Genomic DNA, 16,323 nt, shown 5'->3' with positions numbered 1-16,323 from the left:
CCATTGCAATACTACCATCTCATCTTATGTACCTTGCAAAATCTTTTACTTTATCCATTATCCATAAAAATTCCTTTTTCCATTTAATTTCAAAACGCTTGTAGCTTTTCTCCACCTTTTCCCTTTCTTTCTTTTCCCAACAAACCTTTCTACCCCCCTTCTTCTAGCCTCTGCCTTACCGGCTTCCCCTTCTCTGTCGTATTTCTTTTCCCCTTTGTTTACAATCATCATATTGGTTTTGCACTTTATTTTTCCCTTTCTTAAATGTTTTTTTAGATCTTAAGTCCTTAAACTTTTAGTTTTCTTCTTTTCTCTTCTTTTCTTTTCTTTCTCTCTTCTTTTTCTGGATCAAATTCTGAGGTTCATTAAAGATGGCTCCTTCCTTTCTTTCTTGTTCCTCTGCTGTCTTCATCTGTTGTAATTTTTGTTGATAATTAGTAGCGCCATTTCTAAGAAAAGGAAAGCTTCTTTCACACCATTTCTTAGTTCCTCAACAGAAAGAGCCATTATAAATCTTTTCTTTTCTTTTCTCCTTCTTTCTTCTTACAACAACCAGAATATTCAAAGAAAATAAAAAAGATAAAACAGTCCCAAAGTTATCAATCAGTCCAAACCAAGGCAGAGTTCTCACTTTCTCCTTCTGGGGTAATATCAATCCAAGAGAAAGAAAGTCCAAATCTGTTTAAAGTCTTGTTACAGTATATTCTAGTCTTCAAATCCTTAAGGCATCTGCTCCAACAAATCTTAGCATACAAATATTTTCTTTTAATCCTCTCTCTCCCCACTCATCGCTTAAAACCAATTTCCACCTAAAAATAGGTTTCTTAATATCCAGTTATTTATTCCGTGAGGAAAAAGAGGGAAAGCTATCCTTTCAGCGACCTTCCAGCAGCTGCTTTTTTTCCTCTTCTGGCAGGTATTATTCAGAAAGTCATACTTTTCAGGAATTTTATTAAATATGTCTTAGAGTCCTAGGAGCCAAGAAAACTTTCTCCTCTCAATCACTTTCTCCACTTCCTCCTGCGCATTCTTACCCGGCTGCCAGCTTTTTGTGGCGGCCATTACGGACCGCCGCTGCACCGTCCTGGGAAAAGGGGTTCTGCCGCCAGGGGGGGTCTGCAGCACCCCAAACCCTTCTCCGGATCCCCTACCTTCAGCTGCCCCTGCAGGGCAGCCTCAGCTCCGTACCCGGCTGGGTCGGAGCCCCAAAAACGCTTACGCGGGCAGGGATCGCGCAGCTTCGCAAATCCTGCCGCCGCGGCCGAACAAACCGGAAGTTTTCGGTTGGCATGCTTTTTTATGGTATAAGGGAACTAAATCGCAGGGTTATTTCAGAAGGCACTATATACATGGGAATCGTTATGGTTGAATTGGGAGAAAATTAAGAAACAATGTTATTTGAAAATTCCAGTTTGGTTATCAACTATTGAAGCTTTTTCCTATCCCATAATTTATAAGAAGGAACAAACAGTTAGATATGGGGAAATACTGATGAAAAGGGTGAACTTAAAACGATGCAAAAGCTAGAAGAACAAGATATAAAGATGAATTGGTTTTCATATGCGCAAATACACTCAAGGTATCTTAAAGATTCTAAAACAGAAGGATTCTATGATAAATTGACTGATTTAGATGGGATTTTGACAGGTGCTGATGAAAAAGTGATTAAAAAACTATATAGTTATTTGTTGGAAATTAAATTAGAGGAAGAACAAGTCAAAGAAACAATGATTGTTTGGGGGAAGAACTTTGGATATGGGATTGATTTAGAAAAATGGCAAAAATTGTGGTCTCAAAATTATAAAATGACAATCTCAGTAGCATATAAAGAAAATTTGTATAAGATGTTTTACAGGTGGCATTTCCCCCGACAAGAATAGCAAGAATGTTCAAGAATAAATCCGAAAAGTGTTGGAAATGTCATCAGATCCCTGGCTCATATTACCATATGTGGTGGACTTGTGAGGAGGCCAGGAAATACTGGACTAGAATTCGCATATGGTTGGAAGAAATGACAAAAAAACATATAGATTTGAAACCAGAGATTTTTCTATTGGGAATCTTACCTGATACATTTAATAAAAATTTAAAGTATTTGATTGTAAATGTGTTAACAGCGGCTAGGATTGTATTTGCTAGAAATTGGAAGAGTGAGAAAATACCATTAGAGGAAGAAATTATTAAGAAAATATTGAATGTGCTGAAATGAGTAGATTGACATTTGAAATTAGAGAACAAGAAGATAAACAATTCTATGAAGTTTGGGATCTTTTTTATCAATGGTTAGATAAAACAATATAATAATAGAATATATATATATTTTGGTTTTGATAATATTTTTAGAATATTATATTAAGATAGATTTGGTATGATTTTACGATTTGTTATAAATTAACTAAATTATAGTTATCTCGCTTAAGCATGAATTAGTTAAATTATAGTCAAATGATTGTTTAATAAGGATATTAGGATATATAATTATTGATTGATAATATGAGTTATTATGTAATATAATTATTATGATGACTATGAAATAGATGCACAAAAAGAAGTGATAAACCAACCGATACACTGTCTGTAAATTTATGAAGAATGATGATGTTCTTATGTTATGTTTTATGTTTTATGTGTTTTTATTTGTTGTTAAAATCAATAAAACTTTTTTTAAAAAAAAAAGAAAAATGTATGATCATTGGCAATGAGATCTTGGCCAGAAACAATTCAAAATATTATTGTAATGGACGATAAGAGTAATCTAAAGGAATAAGAGGAAGAACCACAACCAAGACAATGGTCAGATAAAATAAATTTGTGTCCAAGGAAGAAATATAATTTGAGAAAGTATCTCAGGCTTGATCCTCCCTAGTTTTCTTGAAGATAAAAGGAAGGGAGTCACCATCTGTTACTGTAACTTTATAATAAAAGTAGTATTAGCATTTATAACTTTGGTTTCCTTGCCTGGTCTACCTTAAAGTTCTGAAGATCATCAGAGTTATCATCAGAGAACTTAGGCTTCAATCTATCCTTTTGTTCCACTGTGCTCCCAGAAGGAACCCTACAATTCCATTTTATATTTTCATGAGCAATTAGGCATATTTTCAAGTGAAGCTTTCATTCATACTGTTTAACCCTTCCTTTGCAAGATCCAAGTGTCATTCTGATAAATTAAAAAAATGCTCAGAATTGACATCTGGCTTTGCAACATGTCAAGCCCCCATTTACTTTTTAAGGTTAAAATACTGTGTAAAAAAATCTCAGGATTGAACTTAGCAGATACTAGGGAAGTGAACCTCGTGATGCCCATAAGCACTATTCTATCCCAACTGTTGAACATATGAGATATATTTATCACAACTAGCTTCTAGATGCGAACGTTGTAAATTTCAACAAGATTTTTGAAATGTGAGTTAAAAAATATGAAGAAGTAGTCCATCAAAACTGGTATTCCATATATTGTTCAGTGTCTAACAAGGTTTCCTTCTATAAGTTTAAAATTCTTTTTTAAGTTATTCATTCTCCTATGGTGCCTTCTTTAGAGAATCGATCTAAATTATCATGTTTCCTTTTAAAACTCCACTGATTAAGCTACTTAGTTTTAAGTCTTATCTTGTCAGCTACAAATTAGTGTCTAACGGTCCAGCAGCTTCTCACTTTGGTAATTTTTACCTTCTCACTTTTGTAATTTTTAGAGTCTTGAACAAGTATTGAGACAGATTTAATCAATGGAAACACTTCCTACTCCATAGTATTTCCAGATAACAAGTCACTGAGATAATTTCTCAAAGAGAAGAGAATATCTTCTAGTTTGACTAGAAGGAATAGCTTCTGCAGAAGGAATGCTGAGAAGTTTCATTAGCCAAATGTTTTTAGCAAATCAAACTGATCTGCTGAAGGAATGCTGAGAAGTTTCATTAGCCAAATGTTTTTAGCAAATCAAACTGATTAGCACTTCCTGAACTAAAAAGAGATCAACACACAATGTTTGATTTATGCATATCTCCTAGTTTTTGCACTACAGTTATGTATTAAAAGATGAAAGCATCATGGCTGCATAAAGAATTATCTAATAAATTGAGGGACAAAAAGGAGAAGTATAAAGAAAATGGAAAGAGGTGACATAATTAGAACAGAATATCAGCAAATGGCCCAAATCTGCAAGGATGGAGTTAGGAAAGCTAAGGCTCAGAATGAACAAATGTTTCCAACAAATGCCAACAACAACAACAAAACTTTATTTCAACATGTAAAGAACAAGAAAAACATCAAGGAAATGATTGATCCATTAATAGGAGAAGAAGGTTATGGGCAACAGGGAGAAAGCAGAACTGCTTAATACTTTCTTTACCTCTATCTTCATGCAAAAGGAAAAAATAATCCAATCCACCAAAAGCAACACCATGGGAGACAGAGCAAGAATGCAGGTCAAAATAGGCAAGAAGTTGGTTAGAAAATACCTATCCACTTCAGATGAATTCAAATTGCCAGGTCCAAATGGTTTACATCCCAGGGTCCTGAAGGAGTTAGCAGTTCTGATATTGGAATCACTGAACAAAATCTTTCACAGCTCCTATAACACGGGGGAATTGCCAGAAGACTGGAAAAATCACATTGACATCAATACCTGGAAAAATCCTAGAAAAGATAATCAAGCAATGGATTTTTGAGCTTCTAGAAATGAACAAAGTGATTACCAGAAGCCAGCATGGGCTTGTTAAAAACACATTTTATTGCCTTCTTTAATAAAGTGACTAAATTAGTGGATCAGGGAGCTGTGGATATGGTATACTTAGACTTCAGTAAGGCATTTGATAAATTAGTCTATTTCTTGGTAAGATGTGGGGTAGACATTATTACCACTATATGGATTCACAGTTGGCTGACCAACTGCACTCAGTGTGTCATCCTAAATAGATACATTTGCATGGAGGAAAACATGCAGTGAGGTCCCTCAAGGTTCAGTTTTTCATCCAGTACTTGTCAACATTTTCATACATGATCGAGATGAGGGAATAGAAAGGAAGCATATCAAATTTGCAGAGTTCAGGATAAATTGTACCAGGAATAATTAAGGGAACTAGGTATGCCTAGCCCAATGAAGAGACGAATTAGGGTGATATTATAGCTGTCTTTTGGTAAATGATGGGCTGCTACAGAGAAGAGAGATTGTCTTATTCTTCAAAGCTCCTGAGGGACAAGAAGTAATGGGTGGAAGATCATTAAAGAGAGATCCAACCTGGAACTAAAGAGAAATTTCCTGATAGTGAAAACAATTAACCAATGGAATAGTTTACCACCTGGAATTGTTGGTGATCAATCACTGGAGATTTAAAAAAAAGATTTGATAACCATTTGTTCATTTGTCCATGATAAAATGTATTCCTGCTAAGGTCAGGGGGTTGGACTAGAAGACCTCCATGTGTAAAATTTTCTAACCAAATTATGCCAGCAAATCTGAAGAACAGTGCAATGGCCAAAAAGTAAGTTTACATAACAATATGAAGGAAACAAATAAACAAAATAATACTTAGGGTCATGCAATGAAGATAAGAGACTTCGATGTAATGGTAAATGCCAGATGTTCAAGATAACTTTAGAGAAGGCCACAAGACATGATTGTAATGCATCCTAGATAATTGAGAGTGTTAAAGATTACCCCAAAGAAGTCAATTTGTGAATTATTGATTATAGAAATAACTCTGCATAAATGATGCCAAGTTGTGGGATGTCTCTATTGATTTATGTCTTTTAGCATATCAATTCAAGGCGGGAAGTCCTACTGAGTTCAGAGATTTTTTGAGAGACCTTTCTTCTTTTTCTAAGTCAATTTTCATCTTTGATGTCTTTGCAGATGTTGTTCTAATAATATTTCTTGTCTTTTCTAATATCTTTCTGCAATTCTTTGTTCAGTTATTTTCTGACATCTTTGTGGGCTTGACTTGTCTTCTCTTCCTAGCAATTTCCACCACATTTTCTGACATCTGGTTTTCTTGTTGTGTTCTTTGACCCTTTGCCATCACTTTAAATACTCAACCTTAATAACTTTGATTTTATTCCACAGTTCCTTTGGGTCTCTATCAATGAGGTTCAGGACTTCAATTCCTGATATTCTTCCTGAAAATGATAACTAAATGCTGAAGAACATATACTGAAAACTGGGTTAGCTTGTACATGATCTCTTCCCCTACCAGTTACCAAAACCAACTTTTTAAATTATAAATGATCTCTCTTACCTTTTTGTATGAATAATTTGATTTGGTTATGTCCATATATAAAGAAGTTGTTTAGATTATTGGAAGAGTGTTAGCAATGAAACAATCATTTGGATTGACAGAAAGACTTTCTTGCTTCCATTCTGTTTCTTATGCCACCCAGTTCAACTGTTTTCTCTTTATTATTTTTGTCTTTCCAGTCTCCAAACACAATCAATATATCTTGCTTGCATGTTCTGTTGATTTCAGAACCTGGCCATAACACCTTCTCTCTCCTTTTCTTGTGCATCAGTGATTGTAGCACAAACTTGTCACGTTAAAGGTGTTTTGGTGAAGTCTAATTGATGTTATTCAGTCCCCTTATTCAAGTACTGTTTTTCCTTCCTTCATGACTATGAAAATGATGCTATTTCTTCTTTGTTTTTTTTAATGTTCCAATCCTAATAAAGAAGAATATTTGTAACTCAGCATTGACCTGAGGGGTCCTTGTAGACATTTCATTACCCAAACTAGGTAACATAATTGGTGCTAGTGTCTTGAGAAACGTCTGCAAGAAAACAAGCAAGCTCAGAGAACACCAAGTACACCAAGGATGTTCTGATCTTCTGACTGAAAATGTCCATTCCCATCTATTTCTAATTGCTCATGCCTGAGATGTCTGTGTTGACCTGAGTCATTTCATATTTCCTTCTGTTGAGTTAACTCACATTAATGCTTCATATGGTCCATGTTTGCTGTGTATTTCTGTCTTTGCAGCTTTGGCTTTTCCTTTTCTTCATGTATACATCAGGCACTAGATACCTTGGAGGCTCACATCATAAAGACTACCAGCCTTTCAAAAGATCCTCACATCATCCTAGTTAACATGTTGAGCCATTTGATCTCAGGGCCCCATTATCCAACACTGTATCTTCAAACACTTTATATTGTCTTTCCATATAGCTTTCTTGGTAAAACCCAAGGGTGGGATTCTACTGGTTCTGTCCACCGCTGTAGAACTGGGAGCTCTGAAAAGCAGCAGACATAGAACCGGTTCTATATCTGCTGATGTTTTTACCCACCCGTCCACCCGGATTCTTACCTGACCTTTATTTCCTGCTTTTTCAACTTCAGCTGCTGTGCGAGGCACAGCTGCAGTTTAAAAAGCAGGAAAAAAGGGCTTTTTGAAAGGCTGCTTCTCTGCACGCAGCATGCTGATGACGATTTACAGGCATGCGCACGCAGCGTGCAGAGAAGCACATTGTAAATCACCGAACCTCGTAAATCACCGAACCAGTAGTTAACCCTGTCGGATCCCACCCCTGGTAAAACCATGTGGTTTACCACTGCTTCTCCTGAGCAGTATAAATACTTTTTTTGCTATTGCCACTAAAGTGATCATCCAGCTCCAGCATATTCAGCTGCTGCTTCGATACCTGTGTGCTTTAGCTAGGTAGCTGGGGTTACCTTCATGTTACCTTGGGTGACTCTGCTCAGGAAATATATTAATGACATGCACTCCTAGTATATTAATGACATGCACTGAGGAGAATTCATGGCCTCATCATGAAGTAGCATAACAGGATTTGGGGTGGGAGATGTATTTTTAGCTTAAATATATATATATATATATTTATAAATATATTTATATATATATATATATATATATATATATATATATATATATATATTCTGAGGTTCTCGCGGTATTTGTATGTGGATCTTTGATGAGTTTCTCCCAAACCCCAACCAATCAGAACAGAAACCTCAACCAATGAGAACACCCCACCCAATCAGAACACAGCCAAGCCCCCAACCAATCAAGTCACACCCCACTAGCAGTTAAAAGGAAGAAGCAGCCAAGCTCACATCACTCTGAGAAAACACAGAGCTGACACAGAAGGCTGAAGATGATGAATGATACTTCATATAAATATAGATACTATCCAATCTATAGAAATAATAACCAAAGATCTATAATTATACACTCGATAGGAAATACATGAAAATAATACATTTTTAATGCAGAATTGGATAGAGCAAACCTGGGAAATAGTAGCAATACCAATAGAAAAAGTACTTAGATTTAAATACCATTCCATAGTGCTCTACAGCACTCTTTGAGTGGTTTCCAATGTTAACATATTTCCCCCAACAATCTGGGTCCTCATTTTACTGACCTTGGAAGAATTGAACGCTGAGCCGTCCTTGAATTGGTCAGAATCAAACTCCTGGCTGTGGGCAGAGTCAGCCTGTAATACTGCATCCTATCCATTAAGCCCTACATGCAGTATAGGGAAGAGCAATATAGAACATGTGGTGATCATTTATCACTAACTTCTGAATAATTTACTCTGTAAATAAGTTTTTAAAACTTTTTCATTCAGTGCAATCTGATTTTAAGAAAAATAAAATTCCCGATCAAGGAAAAAATGCTCCAATGATAGAAAATTTGCTCTGTTTGAGTAAACTCTTTTTTTAATGTATTGCACTTAGTTTTTCTGGCATCCCATAAAGTGCTCACAATATTCTCGCAACCTGTAGAACATAGTTTGAAAAACTCTTCTGTAAATATTAGAGATAATGATTTCTTATAATTATTATATAAATTCCAAGTTTGGGAGACAGCTAAAAAAAAGAAAGTAACCCTAATAATGCTTTTCACATTATTTCAGTTTAGATTAAATCTCTCTCTTTTTTTTTTTCAAATTGCTCAAACCTGCATTTGGTTGCTTACAGTGTGCCTGTTAAGAGAACTGCTGTAGGACTTTAAAGCATGGATAGCTTCTCCTATATCATAAGGAGTCATTGGTGGTACAATGGAGTTAACCGAAAAAGTCTTTCGAATATTATTTATCCCATAAAACTTTGCTGCAGCTGTTTCCTACATTTAGGTAACAATAGCTAATCAAAATATATTTCTATCAATGCATACCACAGTCAACACTCACTCCTCCGAGATCTTCATTTTTAAAAAAGAACTGTTAAGTTAGCACTGCTGAAATACATGTTATTAAAGAAGCAACAGCAGTGGAATATTTGAGCCTCATTTTTACTTCTGCTGCTATGAGGAAAATAGTTTCTATTGTTTCCAGTTGGAAAGTAAATAAGATTTACTGGTTTCATAGAATTCCAACATAGGTGGGGGAGTGAAATCAGAGCAGTTAACTTCAACTCCCCAAGAAAATCCATTTAATAAGAAAACCCGAACACCCATATTTTAGTGATATCATATTCTCTAGCTTTAGGGATATGCTATGTGATCCTCACTCATGAAAAAAAAATAGACATACACTCAATCAGATAAGGATAAAATATACACAAAAACACAATTCAGCCTCTTCACCTTAGTTCAGGGGTCTTCAAACTTGGCAACTTTAAGACTTGTGGACTTCAACCAGCATGGCTGACGGGGGAATTCTGGGAATTGATGTCCACAAGTCTTAAAGTTGCCAAGTTTGGAGATCTCTGCCTTAGTTGATGTAATATATTGGTGTTCACAGAATTTATCCCAAGAAGAAGAAAAACCTCCTCCCTCTTCCTTCCTCCCCATTGCTATTCATCTTTCATGTGTCCCATATTGCACCTTTTGAGATATTGGATTTTTCCAGATCGGATGAAATTGTAACCTTAAAATGAATGGACCAATCATCACCCCCCTAACAATATTACTGGGCATGTAACATACAAATGTGTCTTGGGTCCTTCCTGGTTTCATTACAAGGCTTGTTGCAAATGGGGCATGTCCAATTTTGGAAAGTGAGTGTCGAAGCAATATCATTATGTGAGATTTTTGCATGAAAGAATCTCAGCCATTATTGGCAAAAACCTGGTGCACACATATACACCCCTCTCCCCAACTTCTGGTCTTATGGTTATCAAAACTCTCTGTCTGTCTGTCTGTCTGTCTGTCTGTCTGTCTGTCTGTCTGTCTGTCTGTCTCTCTCTCTCTCTCTCTCTCTCTCTCTCTCACACACACACACACACACACACACATTTTATTTATACAGATGGCATTTGGCAGAAAATTGAGGTATTCCTTGTGTGACTGGCCAGAGTAAAAAAAAAAAAGTGATTGGCGGATGGTGCTCTTTGCACACTGTAATCTAACAAAAATTCAATAGGCTTAAACATAAAGTGTCAGAGCAAACTGATCAAGCTCCACTTCCTTGTCACTGGGAAATTAGAGGGCTTGGTGTGACAGGATGGCTGGCATCTGGAGCATTGTGTCCTTGTCTGTAGGGAGGGAGATGATTGCTGACAATAAAAAAGGGAGTAGAGAATATTTGCCAAATATCTTTCTTTCAGTTTCTATGAGAAGCCTTTAAGGAAAATCAAAATGGCTGCTCAATTATTTCAGCTCTGCTCCACGTTTAAGTATCACTGATTTTAATATAAATGCTAAGTGTCTCCTTCAATTTTTTTAAATACAAATCTGCATTGAAAAAAATTAATATCATCCCCTTCTTGCAAAGTGGATTTCAGATGACCTATGGCTTTCTTCACTCAGAAGTTGACATTCAGTTTAGCCCAAACAGCAGTCCAAAACCAATATCCTACCTATTCACCTAAATTTGGCTTCTAGGATCCCACAACTTTATTTGCCCATGTAATTGCTACTGAAATGCCTCTACCAATAGGTGTAATGTCTTCTTTCTTCTTTATTCATATTAGACAAGTCATCATGCTGAACCATCATAAATTCAGCTTTTCCAAGACTCTGTAAATGAATCAAACACAACATGAAATACTTTAGTTTAGTCAAAAAAGGCAAGATGACAGTCCTGATTGAAACCCCACCCTTTTTGCATGTGTCCCAATGCATGTCCTTAGTGCAAAGGAATGTCTCTTTACTCCCCCAAAATGGGGTGCTTTATAAGGAAAACATTTGGAATGATATTTCCTTCCTCCCCAAGTCCTCCTCCTCCTTGATAGCAAGGAGCCCTTGCTTGTTTACCTCTCCGCCCTTTTCCAGATCAGTTAACTACTTGGCATTTGGGTAAAGAACATTTTCAGGAGGCTACAGGAACACACTGCACTGAACCTAAGACCTTGTCTAATAGTCAACAAGTTGCTGATTTCTAGTTCTCTGTTTTTTGTTTTGTTTTGTTTTGTGTTTGTTTATCTGGAAAGTTCTCATAATGACAGAAGAGTCAAAGAGTCAACTGCAATTATCTCCATGCAGAAGAGTTGAACCTGCCTGTCTAGTTAACAATGATATTTTGCCTCTGGGTTAGAGTCAATACACTGTCATTCGTAGTACTCTTTTGTACTTACAGTGTTAATCTCAGAGTCTCACAAGCCTATACAACTGGTATAACTCTGAGCAGCTTCCTCCAACTTCTATAGCAAGAAATTAGAAGGATCCCAATAAAAACAAACCCATAAAAATATGTCTGTTGCAATTCTTGTTAACGGAAGACTAAATTTATTTGTGTCCTTGAGAGTGGGGACAATGAAATATGCACAGTGGGTAAGGAATTTGGAAAAAGAGTAGCTGGTGCCTCTCTGAAAATGCAGGGCTCTTCTTTAGTGTCTGCCCTTAGCTAAAAGTAAGATCTTTTTTTAATAAGACTTATTCACTGAGATAGTCACTGCAGCCTAGACTGAACACAATAGGATGCCATAAAATGGGGAGATTCACATATTATTCTAAGTTTAAAACAAACCACATTATGATTTAGCTTTACATGTGAATTCCATTTCTATCTGGTTTATTAATCAACTTCTCTTCTGCTTCTCTCTTTCTCTCACTCCCTCTTTGATCTATGTTAATAACTGGAGTCCAGATGCTGTTTTTTTTAAATTGTTTGTGAAAAAAAAATCTCTTTTCCAATATAACAGCAGAAGTTTTCACAGAAAGCATTTTTTTCAGTAAAGAAAAATGTTAAATAATAGGCAGGCCTCTATTTTCTTCCTCCATCTATCCTGGTCAGTGGTGGGATTCAACATTTTTTTACTACTGGTTCTGTGGGTGTGGCTTGGTGGGCGTGGCAGGGGAAGGATGTTGTAAAATCTCCAGTCAGAGGTGGTATTTGCCTGTTCTCCGAACTACCAAAATTTCTGCTACCAGTTCTCCAGAACTGGTCAGAACCTGCTGAATACCACCTCTGATCCTGGTGAACTATAAAATGACATATTTAGCACTGGAAGCAAAATATGCTGACTTTATACATTAGCCTAGTTATGTCAGAGATAAAGATAATTTAAAACCACTTTCTTCCTTCAATTCTTGACATGGATGCTACATTTCCTTTTGCTCTTATAATCACTGAACTGAATCTTAACCGAATACTTGCATTTAACCTAATGGCTTGTATTTATTTCCTAACTTTTGTTATCTTAAAGGTAGATGAGACATCTTAAAGGTAGTTGGGACATATTGGATGTTTATACACTGCTCAAAAAAATAAAGGGAACACTTAAACAACACAATGTAACTCCAAGTCAATCACACTTCTGTGAAATCAAACTGTCCACTTAGGTAGCAACACTAATTGACAATCAATTTCACATGCTGTTGTGCAAATGGAGTAGACAACAGGTGGAAAGCATAGGCAATTAGCAAGACATCCCCAATAAAGGAGTGGTTCTGCAGGTGGTGACCACAGACCACTTCTCAGTTCCTATGCTTTCTGGCTGATGGTTTGGTCACTTTTGAATGCTGGCGGTGCTTTCACTCTAGTGGTAGCATGAGATGGAGTCTACAACTCACACAAGGGGCTCAGGTAGTGCAGCTCATCCAGGATGGCACATCAATGCAAGCTGTGGCAAGAAGGTTTGCTGTGTCTGTCAGCGTAGTGTCAAGAGCATGGAGGCTCTACCAGGAGACAGGCCAGTACATCAGGAGACATGGAGGAGGCCGTAGGAGGGCAACAACCCAGCATCAGGACCGCTACCTCCACCTTTGTGCAAGGATCGACAGGAGGAGCACTGCCAGAACCCTGCAAAATGACCTCCAGCGGGCCACAAATGTGCATGTGGCTGCTCAAATGGTCAGAAACAGACTCCATGAGGGTGGTATGAGGGCCCAACGTCCACAGGTGGGGATTGTGCTTACAGCCCAACAACGTGCAGGACATTTGGCATTTGCCAGAGAACACCAAGATTGGCAAATTCGCCACTGGCGCCCTGTGCTCTTCACAGATGAAAGCAGGTTCACACTGAGCACATGTGACAGATGTGACAGGGTCTGGAGACGCCGTGGAGAATGTTCTGCTGCCTGCAACATCCTCCAGCATGACCAGTTTGGCAGTGGGTCAGTAATGGTATGGGGTGGCATTTTTTTAGGGGGCCGCACAGCCCTCCATGTGCTCGCCAGAGGTAGCCTGACTGCCATTAGGTACTGAGATGAGATCTTCAGACCTCTTGTGAGACCATATGGTGGTGCGGTTGGCCCTGGGTTCCTCCTAATGCAAGACAATGCTAGACCTCATGTGGCTGGAGTGTGTCAGCAGTTCCTGCAAGATGAAGGCATTGATGCTATGGACTGGCCCGCCTGTTCCCCAGACCTGAATCCAATTGAGAACATCTGGGACACCATGTCTCACTCCATCCACCAACGCCACATTGCTCCACAGACTGTCCAGGAGTTGGGGGATGCTTTAGTCCAGGTGTGGGAGGAGATCCCTCAGGAGACCATCTGCCACCTCATCAGGAGCATGCCCAGGCATTGTAGGGAGGTCATACATGCACGTGGAGGCCACACACACTACTGAGCCTCATTTTGACTTGTTTTAAGGACATTACATCAAAGTTGGATCAGCCTGTAGTATTTTTTTCCACTTTAATTTTGAGTGTAACTCCAAATCCAGACCTCCATGGGTTGCTAAATTTGATTTCCATTGATAATTTTTGTGTGAGTTTGTTGTCAGCACATTCAGCTATGTAATGAACAAAGTATTTAATAAGAATATTTCATTCATTCAGATCTAGGATGTCTTATTTTTGTGTTCCCTTTATTTTTTTGAGTAGTGTATTACATTCCAAAGCCTCATGGTTATGTTAGACATGAGGATATACATAATGTGCACTATGAATATGAAGATACAAATAGATGATAGATAGGCAGATACATGAACATATACATTATTACATAGTAATAATAATACTTTATTCAAAAGTTCCTCATTGTGTTTTATGAATAAAACACAGTGCTTTGGGGCATACTTTCTCATTTTCAGAAAAGAATGACAACCCTGTCATTGAATTGGGACCACATCTTTTCTATCTATTCTGTACTCATGATTCTTTAGGTTTATATCAGCGCTGGTACAGGAATCCTATTTTAAATGTAAAACATCATTTATGAGTTTTCGAAATCTAGTTTTGAATGAATGCTTTATATTGTCATAATATTTAACGTAATCTCAATATAAAAAAATACAGATTAAAAAGTGTTTGTTAATAAATACTGCCCTGTAAGAATATGATTGCTCAGCAAATCCTCATTAATATTGGCCTTAATAGTTTAATGTCTTCCATTAGAAGAGCCTTGGTGGCGCAGCGGTTAGAGTGTAGTACTGCAAGCTACTCATACTGCAATTTGGCAGTTCAAATCCCACCAAGGCTCAAAGTTGACTCAGCCTTCCATCCTTCCGAAGTGGGTAAAATGAGGAGCCAAATTGTTGGGGGCAATGTGCTGGTTCTGTAAACTATAAAGTGGTACTAAGTGCTATTGCTATTATGCCTTATGTCTTAGAAATACAAATTCAATATCTTCTTTTGAAGTAATATGTTAAGAAGATATATTTAACAGTTTTTAATTAAATTCAATTCCCGGGCTTTATTCAGTTCCTGAATTTTCCTCCACTAATCTGCAAATCTAGTGTAAATGCTACCAAGTTTCCTTTGAGTCTCAAGGAATTGATGAAATGTTTTAATATGAGTTCAGTATTGAAACAGACAACAGGCCAAGTGTGCCTCATTTCAGAAATCATAAACCATAAAACCAATATGGTATTACCAGAAAATTTTTAACATATAGATACTGTGAGTAATGTAAAATAATTCTCCTTCTGAGAACAAAACAAACAAGGATTATAGTATAGTGCTAATATATAGTATTTCTCCAAAAAGTCAACAAACATAAAAGATTCTTAAGAAACATTTACTATAGATGTTCTGGAAATCAACAGATAACAAAAGAACAGAATTGGAAGGGATCTTCTAATCCAACCTCCTGCAGGACACTCTATATCATTCCAGACAAATGGCTGTCCAGTCTCTTCTTAAGAAGCTTCCAGTGATGGGGCACCCACAACTTCTGAATGCAAGCCATTCCACTATTGTTAATTGTTTCCACTATTGTTAATTGTTTTCACTGTTAGGAAATTTCTCCTTAGTTCTAGGTTGCTTCTCTCCTTTATTAGCCACAGGGGTGGGATTCAAATTTTTTAACTGGTTCTGTGGGCGTGGCTTAGTTGGTGGGTGTGGCTTGGTGGTCATGTGACTGAGTGGACGTGGCTTGGTGGTCATGTTATTGGCTGGGCGTGGCCAACTCAATATCACTCACTTCGAGGCACGCATCTCTTCGCCTGGCTTCTCATGACTGTGGGGATGCTGCAACAGTTGTAAGTGTGAAAAATGGTCATAAGTCACTTTTTTCAGTGCCACTGTAACTTTGAATGGTCACTCCACACCAGCAAAGTACCAGAAAAGTACCAGAAAAGGAGGGGAAAAAAACTCCAGAGAAGTTCCAGACAGAGGAAGTCTAGTCCTGCCAAGAATATAATAAGGGTTAACAGAGAGGCAGTTTCTGTAAGGAACACCAGAATGTTTCCTTCCTGCCTTCCTTACAGGATTAGGCCAGTAATTTCTTCTAACATCCGGTTCTCTGAACCGCTTAGAATGTTAACAACCGGTTCTAGCGAACTGGTAGAAACCCACCCCTGATTAGCCTCCATCATATCTTGTCTTGCATTCTGATGCTTTGAAAGATAGGTTGACCATTAACCCCCGCTTCTTTATGGCAGCCCCTCAAATATTTAAATACTGCTATCAGGTAATTTCTAATTCTACTTTTCACTAGACTAGACAAAGCCAATTCTTCCAGCCATTCTTCATATGTTTTAGGCTCCAGTCCCCTAATCATCTTTGTTGCTCTTTTCCGTACTTTTTCCAGAGTCTCTACTTT

Source organism: Notechis scutatus, chromosome 1, assembly GCF_049901735.1.
Source record: "Notechis scutatus isolate UNSWTSFEM ecotype Mainland chromosome 1, rNotScu1.2, whole genome shotgun sequence".
Lineage (NCBI taxonomy): Eukaryota > Metazoa > Chordata > Lepidosauria > Squamata > Elapidae > Notechis > Notechis scutatus.
This window is presented reverse-complemented; position numbering follows the sequence as displayed.